The sequence below is a fragment of the Chiloscyllium punctatum genome, chromosome 17 (assembly GCF_047496795.1).
Source record: "Chiloscyllium punctatum isolate Juve2018m chromosome 17, sChiPun1.3, whole genome shotgun sequence".
Lineage (NCBI taxonomy): Eukaryota > Metazoa > Chordata > Chondrichthyes > Orectolobiformes > Hemiscylliidae > Chiloscyllium > Chiloscyllium punctatum.
This window is the reverse complement of record NC_092755.1, coordinates 6,775,016-6,793,978: the sequence shown is the minus strand read 5'-3', so window position 1 is coordinate 6,793,978 and position 18,963 is coordinate 6,775,016.

The following is an 18,963-nucleotide window of genomic DNA, read 5'->3' as shown; positions in this document are numbered from 1 at the left end:
CACTCCAACCAAAATCACATGTTTATGCAATATACACAGGTGCTTTAACCTCCGCAACTCAGTCGCCTCTTGCAGCCCTAGCCAAACACTTAAACTATGAAACCTCTCATTTCCCTACAGTCCTACCTCCCTCCTTAAATGCCTTCATCACCATTAAACCTCACAAATACTGAAGCCTCCTTTTCGCATTGCAATCCTACTAATGTCTTCGTGTGCTGATATCCCTCCTTATCTCTGTAACACCCACCACCCTCCAGTGCCCTTTTGGGGAATATGGCAGAGGAGAGAACATTTGTAGAGTCTGGACCATATTACGTAGGCAGACTCCTGGGAATTACAGATTTGTTCTAATGTCTGTGGTGTTCAAATTATTGACGAGGACTCGAAAGACAGGATTTATGACTACCTGGAAAACCATAGTTAAATTAGAGACAGTCAGCATGGGTTTGTGAGGGGTAGGTCATGCCTCACAAACCTCATTGAATTATTTGAGGATATGACAGAATACGTAATGGCTCATTCAGAAAAGAAGGATGATTGAGATACAGGGAAATCTATCTGTCTGGATACAGGATTGGATGGCCTAGAGAAGACAGAGTATGGCAGCAGATGGACAGTATTGAGCCTGGATCTCAGTCACCAGTGGTGTTCTGTAACAATCGGCTCTGGGACTCTGCTCTTTGTGATTTTTATAAATGACTTGGATGTGGATGTTGGAGAGTGGGTTAGAAAGTTTGCCAATCACACGAATGTGGAGGGCTGTTGTCGGTTGCAATGGCACATTGACAGGACACAGAGCTGGGATGGAAGTCGCAGATGGAGTTCAATCTGGAAAAGTGTGAAGTGATTCATTCTGGAAGATTGAACTTGAATACAGAATACAGGGTTAAAAGGCAAAATACTTCGCTGTGTGGAAGAACAGAGAGATGATGGGGTCCATGCCCATAGATCCCTCAAAGTTGCCACGCACGTTGGTAGGGTTGTTAAAAAAGGCATATGTTGTGTTGGCTTTCCATGGCAAGGGGAGTGATTTTTAAGAGCCGTGAGGTTTTACTGCATCTTTATTGCGACCTGGTGAGACCATACTTGGAATATTGTGTTCAATTCTGGTCCCATTTTTACTGGAAGGATGTGCAAGTTTAAGAGAGAGTACACAGGAGATTTACCAGGATGCTGTTTGGAATGGAGGGCATTTCTTATGAAGAAAGGTTGAGGGAGCTAATTTTTTTCTCATTGGAGTGAGGAAAGGGGTGGGGTGACTTGGTAGAGGTGAACAAGGTGATGAGAGGCACTCAGAGTGAACAGTCAGAGACATTTTCTCCTATGGCATAAATGGCTATTATAAGGCGGCATAACTTTAAGGTGATTGGAGGATGGATAAGAGGATAGAGAATGGTAGGTAGTTAGATGGACTGCCAATGGTGGTAGTAACATTAGATACATTCGGGACATTTAATAGACACTTGGATAGACGCATGGATAATAGTAAAATTAGAGGTATGTCGGTTAGTTTGATCTTACAGTCGGATAAAAAGTTGGCATAGCATCATGGCCGAAGGGCCTTGAGCTGAACTGTTCTGTGTTCTATGTTCTGTCTGGTAAACTGGGGAAAAAGCTCAGATCAGTGTAAAAAGGATATGGCATTCTGGAGGAGCTCGTGAACTGGATAAAAAAAATTGGCTTGATGGTAGGAGACAGAGGGTGATTGGAGACATGTTTTTCTGACTGGAGGCATGTGACCAGCGGTGTAGTGGGTGCCCTGTTGTTTGTCATTTGGATAAATGGTTTGGATGGGAATATTGGTTTCCTGGTAAGTAAGCTTCTTGGGTTACACTGACATTGGTGGTAAAGTGGTTCGTGGAGAAGATTATATGATACAGCAAGATTCACAGTACTGTTGGGATAGTGGGCTGAAGAATAGCAGATGGAGTTTAATTAGATAAATGTGAAGTGTTCCAATTTGGTGAAACAAACCAGTGTGGGACTTGTGCAGTTAATGTTCAGGCCCTGGGTAGTGTTGTCAGTTAGTGACCCAAGGATTGCTGATACACCGTTATTTGAGTGTGGTGTCACAGATAGACAGGCTGGTGAAGCAGGCATTTGGGATGGTTACCTTCACTGGGGAGAGCATTAAGAGTAACAGTTGGGATGTCATGTTGTATCTGTAAAAGACATTGGTGGGGCCACCATAAAAACATTGTTGATCAGTGGGAAGAACTCATCTAGTTCACTTACTTCCTTTAAGGAAGGACATTAAATATTCTAACCTGGTCTGGCCAACATTGGACTCCAGAACCACAGCAACATGGCTGACTCTGAGCTACCCTCTGGGTAATTAGCAGTGGGGTCAAAGAATGTTTGTCAGACAGTGACACCCACATCCCATGAATGAATAAATAAAAATACATATGTCCATCCCTACTTCTGCAAACCCTCCAGCTGCAATGATCCGTACTGGCTTTGTAACACCTTTCAGACCCTGACCACTCCCTGTAACACTCTCTCCACCTCCAGCACCTTCACCTCTCCCTGTTCCTATCGTGTCAATAAACTCTGACCATGGTTCCCCTTCCCACAGCCCTCCTCCTGCTAGCAGACCCTTTGCAAACCATTTAATACTTACTCCGAAAAGACTCTCTCACTTCAGGATTTTAAGTACTTTGTGGCGATCTTCTCAGCCTCATAATCTAGTATGATCCCTTATGTCCTGAGTGCAGGACCAGTGGGGATTTCTTGCTGAGGTTTTTACTGTTTAAGTGGAATGTCCTTCTGTTGAGTGTTTTACACTGTTCCTTCAAATATATTCTGCTGTCCATTTACAGACACTTATTTCAGTCTGTTTAGCGTGTTTACCTTGGTCAGTTCTCCTCTCACAAACATGTACTTGGCTATTTTTGTTTCTAGTTGTAGCTTGTCCTCTGTGATTCAGTTTAAAACTTTATATTTATTTAAACTGCATTTTATCACAATTTCCCAGAGGATCTCTGCAGGTGACATTACTCATTCACTAAGTTTCATTACACGGTCTCTCTGCGATAGTTATATCCCTTAACAGTTGCACAATGTGTTTTTCAAAGAAACACTGAAAAAAAATTAACCGAACTCCTCTTCCAATATCAATGTTGACCGTGTGTTTGTCCCAGATTATACAAATATTGATGTTTTCCGAATTTATCACAATGCCTTTGTTAAAAAATTCCAATGAGTTCCTGTGTAATGCAGTGATGAGCAATGGAATACTATTCGGTGGCTAAAACCGTTCTGCTGCTTGTGTCCTTGGCAAGTAGTAGCCAGAATTTACATTCAGACTGACTCTACTTCATGATCTGTGGCCAAATGCTTCCTCTGTAATACCTTTGGTATCCAATTTTGATAGCGTTACCCATTTTGCCCAAGTTTCTGCAAGTTTGTGAACTATTGAATATTCCTGTTCACCTTTTGTTCGTCCTGTCATCACGTATCTCTGGTGTTAAATCTCTTTCACCTCTGTTACAAATCCATCCACCTTATTGAAGAGACATTGTCCATTCCAAAAAATACGCAATTTATTCTTTCCCACAATTTCCTGTCAAAAAACGATTCGCTGTGTATAGTTTTAGTTAAACTCTGTCCCATCCTGTTCCTTTTTGATTGTTACGGCCACATTCCCCATGCTGTTCTGATGCGTCACCTTTTCTCTTTAGATTTGGAAAGCTCCTTTCACCTGAACCCTGTCCCTGCGTCCTCTCTGTCAGTTTAAAGTCCTGTCCATAAACCTACTGACATGATTTGCCTGGTCACAGGCCCAAGTACAGATTCAGTGGGACCATCGGAGTGGATTTTTTTAAAAGTCAAGTATGGGATATGGATGTCTCTGGCTAACCAGCCTTTCATGCCCAGCCCAAGCCGCTGTTCAGCTAAGTAATTGCTTGGTCATTTCAGAGGGTAATTGAGAGGCAAACGTTTGCTGTGGGGATGTCATGAAGAAGGGCAGATGTCCTTCTTGAAAGGCGAAGTATTTGGATCTATTGTACATCAGTAATGTTATTTATAGAGTGTCAATTACTATTTTAAAAATAATTTATTTCCGATTCCACCCTTTCAGATGGTGGGGTTCAAACCTTCCTCCCCCGAACATTACCTGAGGATTTCGATACATGCTCCAGCAATAACCCCACTAGGCCTTCACCTCGCCTGCTCACAGGCTATTCAACCCTGAACACTGATACCAGTGCATCATGGAGCTAAACCTGTTTTTCATTCATGATTGATTGATCCTGATTCCTTCATGCACTCTGGTGATAACACTCAGTTTCTCTCCATGTAGTATTTGTGGGGGTCCAATTGCTGCCTCTGTCAGTGTCTCTCACTCTGGCAGCTACTCCAGATCCTGAGCCAACAGAATTCTCCATTCCAGAGAGACACAACAGCACAGGCCAGGGTTGGAGACTGGGATTTTCCAGATCTCTGTGGGACTCACTGCCATTCTCATTGTGTATTCCTCACTACATCAGTCTAATTTCCCATCCTGCCTATTTCTCTATCTTCTGCAGGTAATCAGGAAAAAATAGACTTCCCAACTACTGGGTATCTCGTCCATCACCACATTGAAGATGGTTGGTCAGCCAGAGAGACAAAGGGAAGGGAGATCTGGAACCTTCAAAACATCCTGCAGTGAGGTAACATCACTCACAGTGAACAGAGCAGAGAGCAACGAGAGGGTTCCAAACATCGGCTAACAAGACATGATTTAGATACAGTGTTGGGGGGGGAACACAGTACAGACACACCCCAGGACAATCACCACCCCTACTGTAAGTTTTATTGAACTGAGACAGCATCGGGAGTGTCACAGTTATCAATGCATGCTTGTGATGTCTTAGAGAACATTGTTATAACAGAGGGGAAAGCAGGCTTCCCATGAGTGTGTGGGAATGCTGCCTGGGATTTATCTGCTCTGTGTTCTCTCTCTAACACTGTACATAAACCATGTCTCGTGGACCAGTGTCTTCAATAATTTTAACTCCTATAACAGTTCATGTTCGTGTAACCTCCTCCCTTCCTGATAGTCCCTCCACAGATTTGAAATATACTGCACTCCAGACTACCATATCCATCGTTGTAACTTGCTTCAGTGCCTACAACATGCCTTATCTCAGTAGTGTCCTCCTCCAATAACTGGAGAAAGAGCCATGCAGATCAGAAACGGTTCCTTCGATCCAACTAGTGCATGCTGACCACAGTTCCTGAACGAGTCGCATTTGCCTGCGTGAGGTCCCTATCCCGTCAAACCTTCTCCTCATTTAATGGCCAAATGTCTTTTTCCATGATGGAATTGTACTTTTCTGTATCACATCAGTAGCAGCTCATTCAATATGTGCACCATTCTCTGTGTAGAAATATTTTCCTCTGGTCGCTTTTAAGTATTTCCTCTCCCACCTCATATTTCTGGCCTCTAGTAATGGATTCCCCTACCCTGGGGTAGAGACCTTCACTATTCACCTTACGTATACCTCTCATGTTTTTATAAACCTTTATACGGTCACCCCTCAGCCAGCTACACCCAATGGAAATATGAAGGATAATGATACAGATATCTCTGCAATGTTCCCCACTGCGACTTTGCCTCAATGTTCTGGGATACACTTGTTCAGGACCTAGGGCTTTCTCTACCTTTTTATTCTAAGACCTCCATCACCACCTCTTCTGTAATGGGGACTCTTTTCAAGACATCACTGTTTCTTTCTTTTGTTTCCTAATCTTTGTCCACAGTATTTTCTGACATGAAATATTCATTTCAGGTCGCGGCCATCTCCTGTGGTACCAGGCATAGATTGCCTCATTGATCTTTGAGGGGCCTTATTGTCTCTCTAGCAGCTTTTTTGTACTTATATGCTGTAGAATCTTTTTGGATTATCCTTAACCTTATCTGCCAAATCTATCTCTTTCCCCCATGTTGCTTTCCAGCTTATCCAGCCTCTCTGTTTCTGTCAAACCCTGCAGTATCAGTAACATCTTCATCAATCTTCGCTCCATTTGCAGTTTCAGAATATGCTTCCTAAATCAGGATGATCAGAATTCTATACAGTATACTCCAGCTGGAGACCCAGCAATGTCTGATACAGCCGTATCATGATAGACCAACTCATGTCCTCAATGCTCTGACCCATGACGGCTAGTCTGCCTAATCTGCTTTCCCCGCCCTGTCCACCTGTGATGCCACTTCGAAGGAACAATATAAATGCAGCCCTTGGTCTCTCTCCATTCGACAACACAGTCCACAGCTCTGCTATTGATTGTATTAGTCGTCCCTGGTTTGTCTTAACAAAATCAAATACCTGAATTCAGCTCCATCATTTATTTCTTAACCCACTTGCTCAATTGGTTAAGATCACCTTTGATCATTGTATTGACTGCCAACTATAACTCTTATTTTACTATCCACAAGCTGACTAACAATAATGCATACATTCTTGTTTATGTCAATAATACACATGCGTGACCCCAGCACCGATCCTCATGGCACACCGCTGGTCAGAGCCCCCCAGTCTGCACAACAACCATCTCCCACCATCCTCTGTCTCCTACTATCAAGCCCATTTTGTGTCCGTTTGTCTCGCTGTCCCTGATCCCATGTGATCTAACCTTACTAACCAGTGCACCACGCTAAATCATGTTTAAGGCCTTGCTGAAGTAAGGATACACAACGTCTACTGCTCTGCCTTCTTACATCTCCTTGGTCACCTCTTCAACAAACTCTATCAAGTTTGAGAGACATGACTTTGTATGCACAAAGCTATGCTGACTATCCCTAATCAATCGTTGCCTTTCCAAATGCATGTAAGTCCTGTCCCGTGGAATTGCTTCCAACAACATTGGCACTACTGACATCAAGCTAATTGGTGTTTATGTCCTCAGCTTTCCGTCACAGCCATTCCTAAATACTGGCCCAACATTAGGCGACCTCCAGGCTCCCAGCTCACCACCCATGGCTGTCAGTGATAGAACAATCGTTGTAAGTTTCTTCCCTAACTTACCCCAATATCCTGGGATATACATGATTAGTTCCCAGGGAGTTGTATAATTTTAATGTGTTTGAAAACCTTCAGCACCTCCTGTTCTCCAATGTGGACTCTTTTGAAAACATCACTGTTTATTTCTCTGCTTTCCAGTGTGTTTTCCACAGTAAGTTCTGTCGTGAAGTGTTTGTTTCGGATCACACCCATTTCCTGTTGGTTCACACACTGATGGCTTTATTAATCTTTAAAGGGTCACATTCTGTCCCGAGTTATTCTTCTGTTGTTAATATACTAGTAGAATATCTCCGGATTTTCCTGAACCTTCTCTGCCAAAGCTCTGTCAGTTCCCCTTTACGGCCTCATGGTTTCCATCCTTAGAGTAACACTACACCCACAATGTTCTTCAAGGGATTGACTTAATCCAGCTGGCTGTATATGACATGTGTCCCCTTTTGTCTTGACCAGAACCTCAATATCCCCAGTCATCTAGTTTTTTCCACTTGTGTCAGCATTGTCCTTCACACTAACAGGAATATGCTGGCCCCGAAATCTTAATTTATCTCTCTTTTGAAAGAATCCCACTTTCCCGACGTTCCTTTACTTGCAAACAACCTCCACCACTCAACGTTTGGACAGTCTTGCCTAATATCTTCTGGACTGGTGCAAGGCCAGTTTTGATCTTTAACTTGTGGACCAGGCCTGTCCTTTTCCATCGCTATTTTCAAACTAATAGAATTGTGGTGACTTTGCAAAAGTGCTCCCCCACAAACACTTCAGCCCCTTTCTCTACCTTGTTTCCCGAAGGGGAGGTCAGGTTTTATCCCTTTCTCCAGTCGGGCCAGTTACATTCTGATTGAGAGAGTTTTCTTGAACAGACTGAACAAATTCCTCCCATCCAAGCTGTGAACACTCTGCCATTCCCAGTCGAGGTTTGTAAAGTTAAGATCCCCGATCATTACAATCCTATCATTCTTACAGATATCTGAGATCTCCGACATATTTGCTGCTCAATTTCCCGCTGACTACTGCGGGCCTGTAGTAAAGTCGTATCAAACTGATTATTCATTCTTATTTCTCAGTTCCACTAACATAGCTTCACTGGGTGATCCTCAGGAATATCCTCTCTGTGCTGCAGTGATGTTTTCACTGATTCACTCCCCCTGCTCTCTTGTCTCTCCTTCTATCCTTCCTGTTGAATCTGTTGTCTGGAACAATGATCTGCGAGTCTCTGTAATTCCTGTGATTTCTCAGTCCCATGTTCCCATCTATGCCATGCGTTCATCTGCCTTACGTGTCAAGAATTTTACATCAAAATAAATGCAGCTTAATTAAACAGTTTTCCCTCATTGCTTGCATCGCTCTTACTTGGTTATCAATTGAAATTACTCTGCTGAAATTCTGTCCCAGCCTCAACCTTCAGACTGCAGCCTGAGACCAACTCCCTCACTGTGGACAACGCCCTCACCTTTCACGTCTTTTGCAAACCTCCTAATGAAAACTTCTGCTTTCACATCTGAGTGATTAATGTCCCTCATATCTTCCTCCCCATCTCTGTGATATTCTTCAGTTCCTGCAATTCTCATTCTTTACCTCCAGACCTTCCAATCCCCCTGATCGATGTAAGGATATTGATCCCATGCAGCATGTTTAACACCAGTAGCTGCCTCCAACTCTTCAATGCATCCTGTCCCTGTAACCTCCTCAAATACTACAGTTCACTGTCTTTGTAATATCTTCCAGTATCTGCAACCCCGTTGATTTCTGTAACCTCCTCCAGAACAGCACTGCACATCTCTGTGTAACTGATGGGAATGCTGCAAACCTGCCTTCACAGTTCTCAGCTTCTACAGACCTTCAACCCTCAGTATCTCTGGCTCCTCCAATCCCTACACTTCTCCCTGGCTGTGTGAACTGATCCAGACCCTTCAACACTCTCTATCTCCCTCTCTCCTGCAGCTCCAACTTTTGTCCATGTCAGTGTAACTCCCAGCACCAACGACCCTCCCAGGCTCTATAAACTCCTGCAGCTCCAACTACCACACCAACTGTCTAATATCCAGTGCTTACAATCCTCCCTTTCTCCTAAAACCTCTGTAGCTCCAACTACCACCAATATCTGTTTAATCCCCAGTCCCGACAACCCTCCCAGTCTCTGAAGCTCCAGCGACCACCCCTATCTGAGTAATCCCTTGTCCCTATATTCCTCGCTATCGCTGTAACCCTTCAGGACTAATAACCCTGTAAATCTCCTTGACATCATTCAGCCCGACAACCTATCTGATTTCTAACCACCAACAGTGATCTCAAACCACCCGAACTCTGTAACATCCTCCAGTCCCGACAACCCGTCTTTTCTCTGTTAGCTTATCTGGTAACTGTATCCCCCTTCATCTCCGGTTACAGATCCTTGCTCAGTGAAACAATGTCTCGGTACCGAATCTGTAAGAACACAAGAATCTTTAGTGTATCAATAAATTTGCCTAATTTCTAAATTTTAACGACTGCAATTTCAACCTTCTCCACCTCTTCTCATCAATATCCCTCCATTTTGAAGACCAGCCTGGTGAACCTTCTCTGGGCTGCCTCCAATGCAAGGGCATTTTCCCTCCAGATAGAGAACCAAACCTGTTCACAGTATTCTCAGTGTGGGCTGACTGGAGTCCTCTATAGTTGTCACAAGCCTTCCCTATTTTTATTCTCCATTCCCTTTGAAATCAATGCCAGCATTCCATTTGCCTTCTCTATGTCCTGCTGGCCCTGTATGCCACCTTTGAGATTTATACACGATGATTCTCAAGTTATTCTGTGATGTAGCTTTCTGCAGTTGATCTGAAACCAAGAGGTGACAGCAATAATCAGGAAAGTGCTGGAATGTATGGGAAACAATATGCCAGAAATGATAACTGCACACTTGGAAACCTACGGAAAAAGGGCAGTCCATAAGACAATCATGTATAGGAGCAGAATTAGGCCATTCGGTCCATCGGGTCTATTCCACTATTTGATTATGGCTGAATTGTTTCTCAACCCCAGTCTCTCACTTACTCCGGGTAACCCTTGATCTCCTTACTCATCAAGAACCGAGCTATCTCTGAATTCGATACATTGAATTACTTAGCATCCACAGCCCCATGATGCAGTGAGTTAAACATATCCAGCACCCTCTTGCTGAATAAATTCCTCCACATCTCTATTCAGAAGGGCCCTCCCTTCACTCTGAAGCTGTGCCCTTGGCCCCTCGTCTCGCTTGCTCGTGGAAACATCTTGCCCCCATCCACTCCATCCAGGCCCCTCAGTATTCTGTAAGTTTGAATAAGATTCTACAGCCGCCGCGCCTAAACTGCGTCAAGTGCTGACCCAGAGACTTCACCTGCTCCTCATATGACACAAAATTCATCGCTGGGATCTTTCTTGGAAACCCATTTCTCGTACGCTTCATATTCTTTGTCCAGACTCTTAATGTACAATGTGTAGAGTGTCATCCCAATACTGACACCTGCGGTGCTCCCCTCATCTCCAGCTCCCATCGTGAAAAATAAACCTTTCTTCATACTCTCTGTCTTGTGTCAATCAGTCAAATCCTCTATCCATGCTCAGCATTTTGTTCTGAAATGGAAATTTCATTTCACACCCACTGCTGGATTTATTTTTCTGTCTGGCTGTAAACAGCAGAGTATCACCATTACCTACAGACAATGCAGCTCTCCCTTTCATATCCTACATACTCCCCACCATATAAATCTGGCAGTTCCTCACGATATCTCACCTCCTCCATTCCCATCTGTGCTAGAGATCACTGAAATTTCTTTATTCTTGTTTAAACTTCTGATCACTCAAAATCTCTCCCTTTTAAAATGTGTAACCCCTTCAGCTTCTGCAACTTTCCATATAACTGTAATCAATGATAGCACAGGTTCCCTTCCTAAATCTCTGTAATTACAATGGTTGCATGTGCTAAATTGGCAATTTTCTTCCTTCTTATACATCTCAGGGCTTTCAGCCCCTACAATCCCACTATTTGGAATGCTCCCATTCTCTGCACCTCCTCATGGCCTGAGGGACCTTGAACACCACCAGTACTCCAAAAGTTTTTATTACCCCCCAGTTACTGCAAGTCTCCTAACTCTGTAACATCCAACAGTCTCCAGTACCATACGACACTTGCTGGCTATCAATTTGCATTTGTTGAAGACTACACATCTCTGTAATCAACTCAGAAAAAGCCCTTTAGACTGTACAAAGCTCCGTCATGAATAAGCCACTATCTCTCGATGTCCTTTGCCTTCTTCAGTATCTGCAACTCTCCCTGTATATTCTAGCAAACTTCTACAGTTGCTGCAGATCTGCCGAGCTCCCCAGATAACCTGTTCCATTCCAAATAGCTCGCTTAATCACTGTGGCACCCTCTGCTCTGTCTAATTCTCCTCTTTTTCACGGTTTTCCAGGCACAACAGTGATTCTGTAAGACAGCAGTGCGGAATGGGATGTTTTAAATCTCAGCTGAGGCTTGAGGCCTGCCATTACCTGGGAGTCACAAGGACAGAGAACCAGAGAGAGAGCGGGAGAATATTAATCTGTAGCGAGGGTCGGGACCGACTGGGACTTGGAGTTGGAGAAAAAGCAGAGCAGGAGGCTCGAAGCCAGCACCGAGTAACAGAGGGAGTGACCGTGTGTGGAGCACCTTGGAGCAGGAGCATGTGGCTCACTCACACCTGGGAGTTACAGAGGCAACAAAGTTGGAGGATATGAATCAGCAATGAGGATCAAGGCGAGTCATACCTGGGAGTCACAGAGACGGTGACCCTGTGAGGGAGCAGATTGTTGTCGGAGCTGGAGGATTACACATCCCTGGTAGTCACAGAGACGGTGACACTGTGAGGGAGAAGAGTGGAGTGGGAGTTGGAGGATTACACGTACCTGGGAGTTACAGAGATAGTGACCCTGTGAAGGAGCAGAGTGGAGTGGGAGCTGGAGGATTACACGGACCTGGGAGTTACAGAGAAAGTGACCCTGTGAGGGAGCAGAGTGGATAGGGAGCTTGAGGATTACACGTACCTGGGAGTTACAGAGACAGTTACCCTGTGAGGGAGCAGAGTGGAGAGGGAGCTGGAGGATTACACGTACCTGGGAGTCACAGAGATAACTTTCTGCTGCTGGGACCTGCATGCACTGAGTTTGGAAGAAGTGCAAGAGCCATCACAGAAAAGGCTGTAAGTTCATTGGCTGATAAATACACCGTTATTAACGACTATCAGTTAATTGCTCTAAGTCAGCAAAGTTATTTTTTCAACTTCTGAAGTAAGGATTGAACTCAGAAATAAGAGAGAATGTGAAATTCTGAGCCAATATAGTAAATTACCCTCAGTAAGCCACAGTGGAATAAGGGACTTAACCATATTGTTTTTTCCCGGATGTTAACTTCATTCTAAGTAATTAATTCAGTTATTCTAGACTGTTGCATTTTACGACAAGGCAAGACATATTTGTCAGATGGAAATTGTGTTCTGTTACATTGGGAAGTCATAGCCTCTGCTCGTGTCCTAGATGAACACTGGGTCTTGGAGATCAGACAGTGCTAGAGACTCTGTGATGCTGAGAGTTATGGGGATAGCACACACAGAGAGCAGATCACCCTGCAGACATGACAGCCTGGAATAAGGAAGGGAATGGGGGACTGGGCAATCGAAGAGAAACAGTCAGGGAATCCAGGAATACCGTGATATCTCCCTCCCAATTCAGTTTCCCAGTTTGGAAGCTGATTAAGGTGTAGGCTGCTCAAGGGAGGGCAGTCAGAGCCATGTCTGTGGCCCCACAAGCAGCCTGACTGTACAGGATCGGAGGGAGAAGGAAGGAGGAACAATAGGCACAGGAGATTCAGGAAATTGAAGAAGATGTCAGTGTTTCTGTAATTCCCGGATAGTGGTGTTAAGAATGTCACTGTGTCTGCAGGACATTCGTCTGGGGTACAGTGAGCAGTCCAAGGTCACGTCCATGCTGGTAGGAATGACCTGGGTAGGAAGGGTGAAGTGGTCTGGGAATCAGAATTAGGGAGTTAGGTGGATGATTAGCAAGCAGGACCTCAAATGTAGCAATCCCTTGGTTACTGACAGTGCCGTATCAAAGTGAGAACAGAACTCTGAGTTTTAGGTAGGTGAGAGTGTGATAGGAACGATGGTGCAGCAGGAAGGGCTTCAGATTCCTGGGACATTGGGACTTGTTCTGAGGAAGGCAGCAGTTGTGCAAGGTGGATGGGCTAACGTGACAGAGCCGGGACTGAATTTCTTACGGGGTTTTTTGGGAGGGATTGAAAATAACTTGGCCTGTGCTTCGGATCCAAAAAGGAATATTAGAGGAGACTGCCAGGATTCTCAAAATACTGGGAGATACATTTGGCTCTAACTTACAACAACAAGTTTATCAGTGGAAGATGGAGCAAGAAAGAAAGCCTTAAACTGAGGTTCTCTGCATCGACATGAATACTCGGAGTGTGTGGAGTTACAGATGCAGATTGGTGTGTCTAAATCTGGCTCAAGGAATGGCAGGACTGGGTGTCAAATATTGCTGTGGATAAAGAATTCCAAAATGATAGAAGTGAAGGGAAAGGATGAAGGGAAAAGTACTGTTTTAAATTAGCATTAGTTTAGGAGTCCAAGACAAAGATGATCCATCCAAGGACAGAATTAATTTGGCTGGAGCTACAGAACAAAAAATATACAATTACACTGTGAGGTACAGTCTGTCAGCCAGAAACCAAAAAAAAATGACGGAGAGAATAAATATTAACTGATATTAACTGCGTTATTGGTGTTGCAGGGTCACGAGGTTCGAGTATTCCAAGACTACATGGCGGAGAGCTTACTGCAGGAGTATGTGTCCAGCCCAAGACAGCATGTATTGTTGGACCTGGTCCTTGGAAAAAGATGGGGCAAGTAGATCCAGTGTCAGTAGGGGAAGATTTTGGGGCACAGCGATCATTTTATTGTAAAGTTCAGGATGACGGTAGAGAATGATATAAGTAATTAAGAGTGAGAAACATTAGTTGACTCTGAGCAGCCTTCAATGGGGCAAGAATGTAGCTGGGAAGGTTGGACTGGAACAACAATTTGCTCAGAAAATGACAAACTGAACCATGGGCTCCCTGCAAAGACGAGATGGCTTGGGTCCAGTTGAGGAATGGTCCCTCAAATAGCAACGGCAGGATAAACAACCCCAATGCTGCTTCGTGTGAATAACAATAGAATTTGTATCAGATGGAGAATCGAATTGGGAGCCACGAGGAATGCTGGAGGTTCAGAGGGGAGATGGTAGAGCAGAGGGGAATTCTGGGAAAGCTGAGAGCCACCATAGAGCTGTCCCGGAATCCTCCTGTGGGCCCCTCATAATGAGCGTATCAAAAGATGGAGTAAGGCTGCGTCGAAAATGGAAAGAGGATTTATACCTGGAAAAAGATCTTCGCAAGTAGTTAAGATGCACTTAGATGCGTTGTAGATGCATGTTTGACTGAAACATTCAGGAGGTGATTAGATTATATTTGATACAAAACAAATGTGCGGATGTGAATGAAGGAGGAGATCATTACTCAGCAAAGACTTCAGTTGAAGAACTGGTGTAGCCATGATCGACCATATGACACCCTCCTGTGCCAAAAGGCGTCTGTCATTCTGTGTGATGTCTTGAGAGTCCTCCAAATCCATAAATATCCCGTCTTTACAACCTCATCGATCCCGTATGATACATTCTAAATCTCCATCAGCCAATGTCGCCGTCCTTATCTCTGTAACTCATAGAGGCCATACAAACCTTCTTTCCCTGGAATCTCCTCCAGCCCCAATAACCTTTCCTCTCTATAAAATATTTCTCAAGTATATACAGCTCTCCCCTTCTCTGCAACTATCTGATCCATAGAAACCTAATCTTTGCAATCTCCTCTAATCCACACAACAATCAGTCTTACTAACCTCCTCCTGCCCTAACAGATTGCAATATCTCCATAAACTCCAGCCACGACAGTGTTCATTATATCTCCAACGTTCTCCAGCACTGACAACACTGCCAATCTATTTTCTTTGCTCCAGTTCCTACGATTTTCCCTATTGTGTAACCTAATCCAATGCCTAACCAGCTGTGTAACATCCTCTAGTCCCAACCAGGCTCCTGATTCTGTAACCACCTTCTACTCCGACACAGCTCACTGTCTCTGCAACCTCCAGATTCTAAACCCGTCCAGATCTATGGAAATTCTCCCAGCCCTCCCTCACTCTGTAATATCTACCAGATGTTCAAACTGAAATAACTCCACAGAGGCTGGTATCCTGTTACCAAATCACCTTTTATTTCTTCATGCATCATCCATAGCACTGACCCAAGCTAGCTCAGAGCCGGCTCTTATCGTTAACAGAGCCCCTGATGCTTCTGTTTATTTATGAGCCAGGATTCCCTGATTAGAGCCGGTTAACAGTCCCAATCAGGTAACACGTATTAATGAGGTTTACCTGACTGACCTCGTTCCAATCACTGTAAAAACACTCCACATATCTCGAAGGTTAACTAACACCTACAAATCCCGTAGTCTCTGAAACCTCCTCCAGTTTCACCAATGCTGTCCCTGTAAATTTCCCCAATGGCAGTCCTGTACCTTTCAGTCGATCCTCCTGTTATCAATCTCCTGCAGGACCAATGCAAGCTTTTATTCCTGTTTTCTACAAACTCTCCGTCTCAACGTTCTCCACCCAAAATGTCTCTTCCTAATCACTAACTGGTTCCAAAGACTCGGTCTGCCGTTTGTGTCTGACGTTCTCCATAAGGAGGAAGGCGGTTTCGAAACAGGGAGCTTCATAGGGCATGGAGACCTTTTCACAAATAGGAATGTTTGTAGAAACTAGTGGGTTTACAGAAGTGGGAAGGGTCATGGGACATGTAGGATGTTTCAGAGACTGGCAGTGTGTAGGCACAGTGGACAGATTTTTTTTATATCTGGAGTCGAGAGGTAAAGATAAATAAATAATGTGATAAATTGTCCAGGTAACATTTTCATCAGGTGTCGGGGAGGGTTTCTCTCTCCAAGGCTCTCGTAGCCAGAATATTGATCTGGCTGCTCCTGCTTCATTTTCACTTCAAACGAAACCTAAAACTATTCTTGTCTTTGTAATCTTCTTCAGCCTCTAGAACAACCCATATCCCTGCAATATCCCATAACTTTCACACAACTTCCTATCTCTCTAACCACCTCTGGACCCTACAGCAATCCTGGACTTTGCACTTGCTGCCATCCCTGAATTCCTTCCTAACGTTTCAACAAGGCCAATGAAATGGTAGTTTTCAATAGCATTCACCAGGTCAGATGGAGCTGTCATAATGGAGATATGAGAACTGAGAACTGGATATATCAAAGGGGTTTACCATTTACACAGGAAGGATAAAAAGGCTAACTCAGTGAAGTACACTGTGTATAAAGATTGGGATCAGTATTATTGTGATGATAATCAATTCACACACTGCTCCTCCCTGTTTTCTCCCCTCATTCCTGCGTATTGATCCTGTCAGATATTGGTAACCCTTGAAAACTTCATAAAATAGTACAGTATAGAGGAAATCATTCTGCACACTGTCTACATTGGACCAAATGTAATGTTATTTTTGAAGCCCTAGTTCTCTCTCCCCAGAGACGATAGGACTTCCAGTTCAGCTCCCGGCACCGTATTAAAATGGTTTGACAGTTTCTACCTCTACTCCACTTCCATGCATGACTCCCAGATCTCGACCATACTCTGGGTGAAATAACAACCTTCCTCAGTACCTCGCTAATATTTCAATTAATTACATTTAATATTCACCGTTATTAATGCAATTCTACAACAAGAGCAAAATGTTCTCTCACTTTCTACCCAGGCTCCTGACAATATGTGCACCCTGATCAAATCTCCTCTCAGCATCCTCCATTCCCCGATCTTTCCCCACAACTGCACTTCCACTGTCACAGGGTAACGGATCTCCTCTGTACCCTCTCCAGTCCAATTCCATCCTTCCATGTGATCGGGTGACCAGAACTGTATACAGTCCGCAAGCTGTGACTGAACTCATTATCTATACAGTTCCTGCATAAGCTTCCTGCTCTGAAATTCTGTATTTTGGCTGACAGAGGAAATCATGCCAATTGCTGCATTAAAAAGATTATTGATCTGTCCAGCTACCTTCATTTATCTGCCCACACTGACCATACTCTCATTTATTGTGTTTTCCTCTCTATTGTTGATGTCCCCAAATGCCTTGCCTTGCATTTCTCTGGGTTGTTTGCTCCATTCACCTGGAGCCCATAGTTTCTGGTTTTAAACAGTCTGCCATGGGATCTCTTGTCAAATCCAAGTAAGTCACATGCAGTTACAAATTACTGCTTCAAACCGACACAATCAGATTAATTGCACACAATTTTCCTTGAAAAAATCAAGACCGACTGTCCTGGAGCCCCTGGGATTTCCTCAGTGACAGTTTAACCACTGTCTCAGAATTCTAACCTCGACCTATTCAGATAGTCCCTTGCTCCACATTAAACAAAGTTGCAATGTTAGCCATTTTCCAGTCCTCCGGCACCATCCCTGCATTCAGGGAGGATTTGATAATGTAGGTAAGTATAAGGCAGGGGATTTTCCCCGGCACCTTTTAACAGTCTGGAACATTGTGTTACCCCTTTTCAAGGAATTGAATCTCCTGTATAATTCTCCGTTCCAAGTTTGTTGCTCCCAATATTTCATCCCAATTTTGATTCAGACAGACAGAGGCCACACTAATCTTATGATTTGGTCAAGTCTCATTTTAGTTGGGTTTCATGGAGTGTTTCTCTCCACAAGGTGAATTGCATTTTCTCATGATACCAACCCCAATCTGTCTTATCCCCTCCCTGCCTGCGTGGTCTTCCTGTCATTTGACACTAATGTGATGATTTTGCCCCTTCTTCATAAGAATTGCCCTCTGCCTGGATACCCCAGAATTTACCAGCCTCCCTGTTTCCAGGAGCCATCTTTAAAAAGTAATTTTACTCTTGGATTGTGAAGTCGAAATTGGCCTGGACATGGCAGAAGGGGTAAAACTGAGGCCCCACTTTGTGGGCAAGGCCCTGGTCCTGGTGTATGACATGGTGCATGAGAGGGACATTATCTTCCTCCAGGGATTTCAGGGGAAGCTACGAAACCAGACCCTGCCAGCTTGGTCAGAGCCTGATCCCTGGGTCAGTGAGGTGCCAGCCTTCTGGGTGAATATCTAGCAGTATAGGAAGAAGGTCAGTGACCTTCTCCCTGCACCAGGGTAAATGCCACCATCTGCACTTTGTGACCTCACTCTCACTCTCTCTGTTACTGTACCCACCTCCCACCAAGTCTCATGTTCTCCCACTCTGACTGAATGCAGCATCTTCTCTCAGTCTCTCTAATCTCTTTTCTGCCCCTATGCCCAACTCTGCCTGGTGCCTGTGCTGACCACTCACTCACTCACTCAGGGCACATCGACACCTTCCCCTCAGCTGTCCCGGCACTAACAGTTGTACCAACCACTTCCATTTCCCTAATCCATCTTGAAAATTCTCACATTCCAGAAGGAACCATCCCACACTAGGGCACAAAGGGCGAAGAGGGATATGGGGCAGCCTAACATTCATCTCCTCACCCCCTCACAGGGGAAGCATCCTGACCCTAACAACCATGAGAGGCTGATTGACCGTGTCCAAGTTCCCGGACTGGGATCTGAGACTCCCCCTTCCTCACTGTGCTGGGCACCGTGACTGACTGTGGACAATGATATCACGCTTCCTGAGTTTGTGTCCCTGCTAAACACCAAGACAACACAGCAGACGGGTGAATCAGGTAGCTCTAGCTGAGGGGAAACGCTGATAAAGGCAGGGTAAGGCAAGGCAATAATTCTGTGAGCATTCAAGTCAGTTCAAAGTGAATGTGTACAAACATGGAGTGAGCAGCCA